Here is a 6,489-nt window from a genome sequence, read left to right on the forward strand (position 1 = left end):
AAAATCTCTCAACCTTCTTCTCACAGAAGCCTCTCAGAAGAGCAGCCACAACTCTGTGGAGCAGTTCAGCATTCAGCAGATGACATCCAGGTGAAGCTAAGCTTAATTATTGCTGGACTTTTAGTGAATTGTGAATTATTAATTAATCACTGAGTAGCCTTAGGGTATTTAGCATTTCTTCTTTACATCCAATCCAAAGCTACTTTCTTTCAATTTAAAGCCATCCCTCCCCTTGTCTTATTACTACCTGCCCTTGTAAAAATCTCTCAACCTTCTTCTCACAGAAGCCTCTCAGAAGAGCAGCCACAACTCTGTGCAGCAGTTCAGCATTCAGCAAATGACATCCAGGTGAAGCTAAGCTTAAGCTTAATTATTGTTGGACCTTTAGTGAATTGTGAATTATTAATTAATCACTGAGTAGCCTTAGGGTATTTAGCACAGCAAATGCATTTATGAAAGGCAATTCTGAATCTGTTACAGCTGTGACCTCAAAATAAAATTATTGACTTGACAAAACTGTCTCCATGAGAGGCCTTTGAGGGGCTTTGTCAGGCAAATGTGAAATTCCTACTGTTAAGGGGACAGCTTTGTGACAGCCCTGGAAATAACAATGCAATGTGTTGGGTTTTTAACTTTCATTTCCCCGCAGTGAACAGCAGAAATGAAACTCCTCACAACACAGCTGAGCTCCTCCTTCCTTGGCTGTACTGTTTAATAGAACGTCAGGGACAAATAGCAGAGGTACTTGGGAATGTTTGAGCAACAACTTGCCTTTCCTCCCCTACACAAAGGCCTCTCAGTGAGTCAGAGTCACTCACACCTGGGGCAGAACCTGCTGGTTTAAGCTGCTGTGCCCCACTCCCACAGATATTGCCTGCTGGGGATGCTGGTCCTGTGCCATCCAGGGGACCTTTTCTGCCTCCTCAAAATGCAAAAAGCAAGTGGGTGAGGGCTCCCTCCACAGGAGAAAGAGTATTTTTTTCCACCTCCCAGTGAGACTTTCTATCCTAGCCAGGGTGGCAAACCACACCACCACACACCTGGGGCTGTGCCTTGGCTGCTGGAGGCTGAGGCTGTTGGACTTGGGTGACAAGACAGCAAAGTGACACACAGTGTGATTTGTCTCTGTTATGCACTGCTTCAGGACAGTCCAAGTTGTTTCTCATGACCTTGTGGTGTTCTCTCAACACCACTAGATCACGATGCTTCCTCATCTGCTGTCGTTGTCCCCTGCCCTCATTTTTTTGTGTTTTAGGTCTGTTTTGTGTGTGTGGGGTTTTTTTTTCTTTTTTTTTTTTTTTCCTGTTGTTAATAGGCTCTAAACTGTTAAGCAACATCAGTATACTTTGTTCAGTCAGGGGCTTTGCAAGATGGATGCAGGAACCCCCTTCCTTCTCACTCCCTCTGGTTTTGCCCATTGCCTCAGCTGATCATCTGCTCTCAATTCCTGGCTGTTCTGGTGGGTTTCCAGCTGCCTTACTCAGGTCCATGGGTCTGACTGCACAGCACTCACACTTCTCTGGACCCTTTCTCCTCACTCCTCACCTGGCAGTGACTCAGAGGACTTGCTCCCAAACTCTGGCTGTGGGTGGCAGGATGCTGGGCACAGGTCTCAACAGGACACCACAGATCTAAGCTCTCCTGGACTCTTTCACCATCCCCATCCTTGCACTTAACCGTACAGGAGATGAATCTGAAGGAGATTCTAAGTCATACTCTTGTCCCAGAATGGCTTTTTTCACCCTGTGTGAAAGAGGCTGATCCTCACACCAAGCTGAGGTATCTGGTTTATTTACAGTTGTGCACAGAGAGAGGTGCTGGGTGACAAATGCACAAAGCCAGCCCAGTGACTATCAAAACTTGTCTCTATTTATACACCAACAAAGGCATTAATGTTCACTGGCTACAAGTCACAGAGTTCTCTTATTAACTAGTATTCTATCTTCTATTGATTAAATGATTCTCTCACTTTCACTAATTAGTCCTCATGCTCAGTCTTTCTCTTCTTTTGAGTCAGTGGTTGTGATCTCTCCTTGCTAAAATTACCCATTCCTGATGTGATGAGCTGGCCTTTCTTTGTTCCTTGCTATCTGGCATTTTCTTAGTTTATTCACTGTGTCCTTGGTTTGTTGGTTCAGCAGTAATTTATGCCTGGCTGCAGTTGATACATTATCTCAAGTTTCTTCTATTTTTTTTTCTTTTTCTTCTACAGCTCCTGCAATTACTGAGACGTATTAAACATAATTTATCTTTTAGGGACTTGTTCATCATTTCCTCCAGCTGAGGCTATGAAGCCACTCACTTTTTATGAACATTACACATTTTCTCAAAATTAATCACAGGGATGACTGGCAAGTCAATTGCTTCACGATTTTTTTAATGCAAATATTCATTGCTGCAATTAAGACAAAGTATAATAGGGTTAAAATTAAGAGAAAGACAACAGGGTGAAGTAACTTAGTGAAAATCCCTGTGAGCTGTTGTGATGACCTGAAAAGAGTGTCCCACCATCAATGTTCTGCAGGAATAGCAGCACCTTTCTTCCTGTTGTTGGATTTCCCCACCTGAATGTTAAGATGGTCTGGCTCTGCTCATCCTCCAGAATGCAAAAGAAAGCACCTTTTAAATCCAAAGCAGTCAAATCATTATTTGTCCATGATCATTTGTTTTATTGCTCTTAAATCCTGTACCAGCCTGTACTGCTGAGAACAAGGCTTCTTTGCTGGTGTCTGATTCAGAGTGACCTCTCCAAGCAGCATTCAGGATGTCATTCTCAGGTTCATTATTAAACAGATCCAAGCCTTCTATGCCTTTTCTTGTGAGAGACATAGAGGTTTCTGAAAAAGGATTTTAAGCATTTGACTTTCAGAGTACACATCCTGGACCCTTGGATTGGGAAGACAGATGTCCATAAACTGCCCCATGAACAGCAGAGAACTGCCCCAGCTCTGACAGATGGAAATTGAACACACACCCACAGGCACATCTTGCTTTTCCAACCCAAGACATCCTGGCATACAGAAACTCATGAGTTAATTTAGTGTCTCCAGCTGTGCATTCTGTGGGTTGTAAGAATGGCTGTAAAGCTCATTTTCCCATTACCCCCACAATAAGAATTGTAACTTAGCAGACCTTGCAGTGAGTTATTACTGAATGTCTGGCTCTGCTATCCACTAGAAATGCCTGGTTTCAGTTGATGTATTATCTTAAATTTCTGTCTTTTATTCTTTGTTTTCTATAGCTGCTGCAATTACTGAGACATGTTAAACCATAATTGACCTATTTGGGAGATATACATCAATATTTATGATTAGCTTATGAATTTGCAGCAGTGCCTTTGTTACATGATCAGTTTGGTTTTGTTTAATCCCAGGACTATGTAGCAAAAAAAGGAGGACTCTGAGCAGCATCACTTGCTGTGAACAGTGAAATCAGGGTTCTTGTTTTTCCACATGTCAAGAGTTTGGTCCTCCTATATTCTCCTGAAACTGCAAAATAAAAACTTGACCCCCTTAGTGGGAAATTTCTTAGTGTGAGGCATTGAAAACAGTTTTCATGTTTATGTAATGATTTATAACAGCTTCTTTGACTGGCATACAGTTCTACAGATTAACACAACAGAGATTCTTAAAATAGACTAAGCAAAGCTTAATTTCATTCAAATCTGAGAGCACAGAGTATATTTTGAAATAATTTTAATGGACAGAAGAAAGAGGCATGATGCAAAAGATGAATGACCAAGCATTTGTCAAAGCCATTTCACATTATAATTTAAGATGAAATCTAAATACAGTGTACATGCACTAGCTGACAGGATCATTCTGCAACATAAACCCCTAGGAAAAATCCTTAATCATAAAATTATTCAGATATTATACAGGATGTTGTCTAGTCAAACCTCATAAATCAAAGTGATTCAGACTGTGTTGCCTTGGGCTTTATCCCAGTGAGTCTTGAAAACCCTCAGGTATGGAAATTCCACAGAATGAAATTCATTCAAATGATTGACTAATGACTTTTTTTTTTCCTTCTTCATATCTGGTTGGATGTACCCTCCACGTTTCAGTTCCAGCCCACTGTCTCTTATTCCCCCACTGAGCATCTCTGCACAGAGCCCATTGCAGAGGTGCTGGGGGGCTGCTCCATCCCCACCCCCTCCCCAGTGTCCTGGCTGTGCCTGGGGCAGAGTTGATTTTCTCCCTGGCAGCTGGTGCAAGGCTGTGTTTTGGAAAATAGTGTTGATACTACACAGATGTTTCGTTGTTGCTAACTACTGTTTACCCTCAGTCAAGGACATTTCGGTTTCCCGTGCTCTGCCAGTGAGGAGAAGCTCAAAAATTCAGGAGGGAGCAGAGCTGGAATGGCCAAAGGGATATTCCACACCATGGAATGCCATGCTCAGGGTTCAAATGGGTACAATTAGCCAGAGAGGTGCTATTGCTGATCAGGGACAGTCTGGGCATCAATCAACGGGTGGTGAGCAACTGTACTGTGCATCACTTGGGCTTTATTTTAAAAAAATTCAATTAGTAATTATTACGATAACATTTCACTTGTTCCAATTATTCAACTGTTCTGATCCCACCCAGAGGTTTTTTTGTGATTTTCCTCCCCATCCCACTGTGGGGGTGATACGATGAGTGAGTTACTGCCTGGAGGAGCTTTGCAGTTCCAGTGCAAAGCTGCTTCAGCACAAGCTAGTGGAGAAAAAAAAGCAGCCCATGAGGTGGGAAGGAGTGGGTGGTGATTTTAAAGGCTTTAAAATAACTAGAGGAATGGAAAGGTCAGAGAGAAAATATAACTGGGGGAGGGTGCATTCTTGAGGGGGGGTGTGTGTGCATGAAAGGGTGTGAAAAATATAACATTAAGGGGTAGAATGCTCTCCATGGTTCAGAGCAGAGAGACAGACACTTAAACCAGAGCCATTCTCTTTAGTTCCTGAGCCTTACTCTTCTCTAGTAAGGGATTAGCTATAGGGAATTGTGTGATTTGCTGTGCATGAACACTTCCGCCTCTTCCTGCAAATGTCTCAGGTGTATTTGTCTGCTGTTTGACTTGGCTGAAGTTGGGGTCACAGTGTGTGACATGCAGGTTTCGCCCTTACAATGAGAGGAGCAATCCTGGAGAGAGTGAAGAGTGGGATGAAACCAGTCCTTGTTCATGTGACTGGCCATCACTGTGTGGCTTCCTGTCAGTCACAGAGAGGAAGCCAAGACTGCAATTTGTCTGCTTGTGGTTTGGAGAGGCCTGATTGCCTTATACTGGATATTTTTATTAAGGGGGATTTTTTTCCAGTATAAAACTACCTGAAATTTGAGAGATCCAAATTACTTGAAGCAGTGGGAGCTGCTGGCATCGCTAATACCAGAGTAATCCCACATGCATTGGACTATCCAGAAAATGGGTTTTCTATGGGTTTTCTGCAGACTCAGGTCCTTCCTGCCCTTGCCTAGTGGGTTGTGTCCTCTTCAGCTGTGTGCAGAGACTTGCAGTTCCTGTTGTCTGCTCACTGCCTGGGAGCTTTCCCTTCTTCAGCTTTCCTGCACATTTGTTATGCATCAAGTTTTCTGGGCAGAGGGGTGGTTCTGACTTCGAAGGGCAGACAGGGGAGGTTCAGGCTGAGCACCACAAAGAATTTCTTCACTGAAAGGGTTGTTAAGCATTGGAAGGGGTGCCCAGGGAGGTGATGGTGGTGTTCAAGAAATAACTGCATGTGGCACTCAGTGCCATGATTCAGTTGATACTGTGGTGTGTGGTCAAAGGCTGGACTCAGTCTTGGAGGTCTTTTCCAACCTAATTGATTCTGTGATTCTGTGATTTGTTAGACTTCAAGCAAACCTCTTTTCCAACCTAATTGATTCTGTGATTTGTTAGACTTCAAGCTTTCTGGGCAGAGGGGGTGGTTCAGACTGTGACAGTATCTCTCCTGTTTTTGCTGCGGTGATCCTTCCATCTGTCTGCCCTCCTTTCTGGCCCCCTTTCCCTCTTCCCCCCTGTAATCCTTGCACAGTCCCCCCCCACTTGGAAGTGTCCACCCCACCCTGGAGCCAGGCACATGGAGCTCGTCATCCTGGAGACCCTGAGCCCTGATCTCCCGAGGGAATCTGCAGGAAGGAAAGGGACCAGACCCAGCTGTCACCCCCAGGCTGGTGTGTGAGGACTGCAGTGGCTTCTCTGGTGGACAGAAGTGTTTCCTGCATTGGAATGTTGAGCAGTAGTTTAATCCATAGGAACAGGATAGTTTGGGGAACACATGGATCTTGGGCTCCTTTTCTGCAAGTTTTGTGGTCATCAGAAGTGATTGTGGTGGTGGGTAAAACAAAGTGAAATTCAGATTTTCTGCTTGAGAGGCATGGAAGAGACTATGGTTTATACAAATCTAATGAGGTAGAAACTTGGCATCAACTTTTAAACATAGAGATTTATGTTTGCTTTCTGCTTTATACAAAATATTTCCTTATTTCTCATAAATATTTATAGAGAGTCCTG

The sequence above is a fragment of the Passer montanus genome, unplaced genomic scaffold, assembly GCF_014805655.1.
Source record: "Passer montanus isolate IOZ18808 unplaced genomic scaffold, ASM1480565v1 scaffold69, whole genome shotgun sequence".
Taxonomy (NCBI): Eukaryota; Metazoa; Chordata; class Aves; order Passeriformes; family Passeridae; genus Passer; species Passer montanus.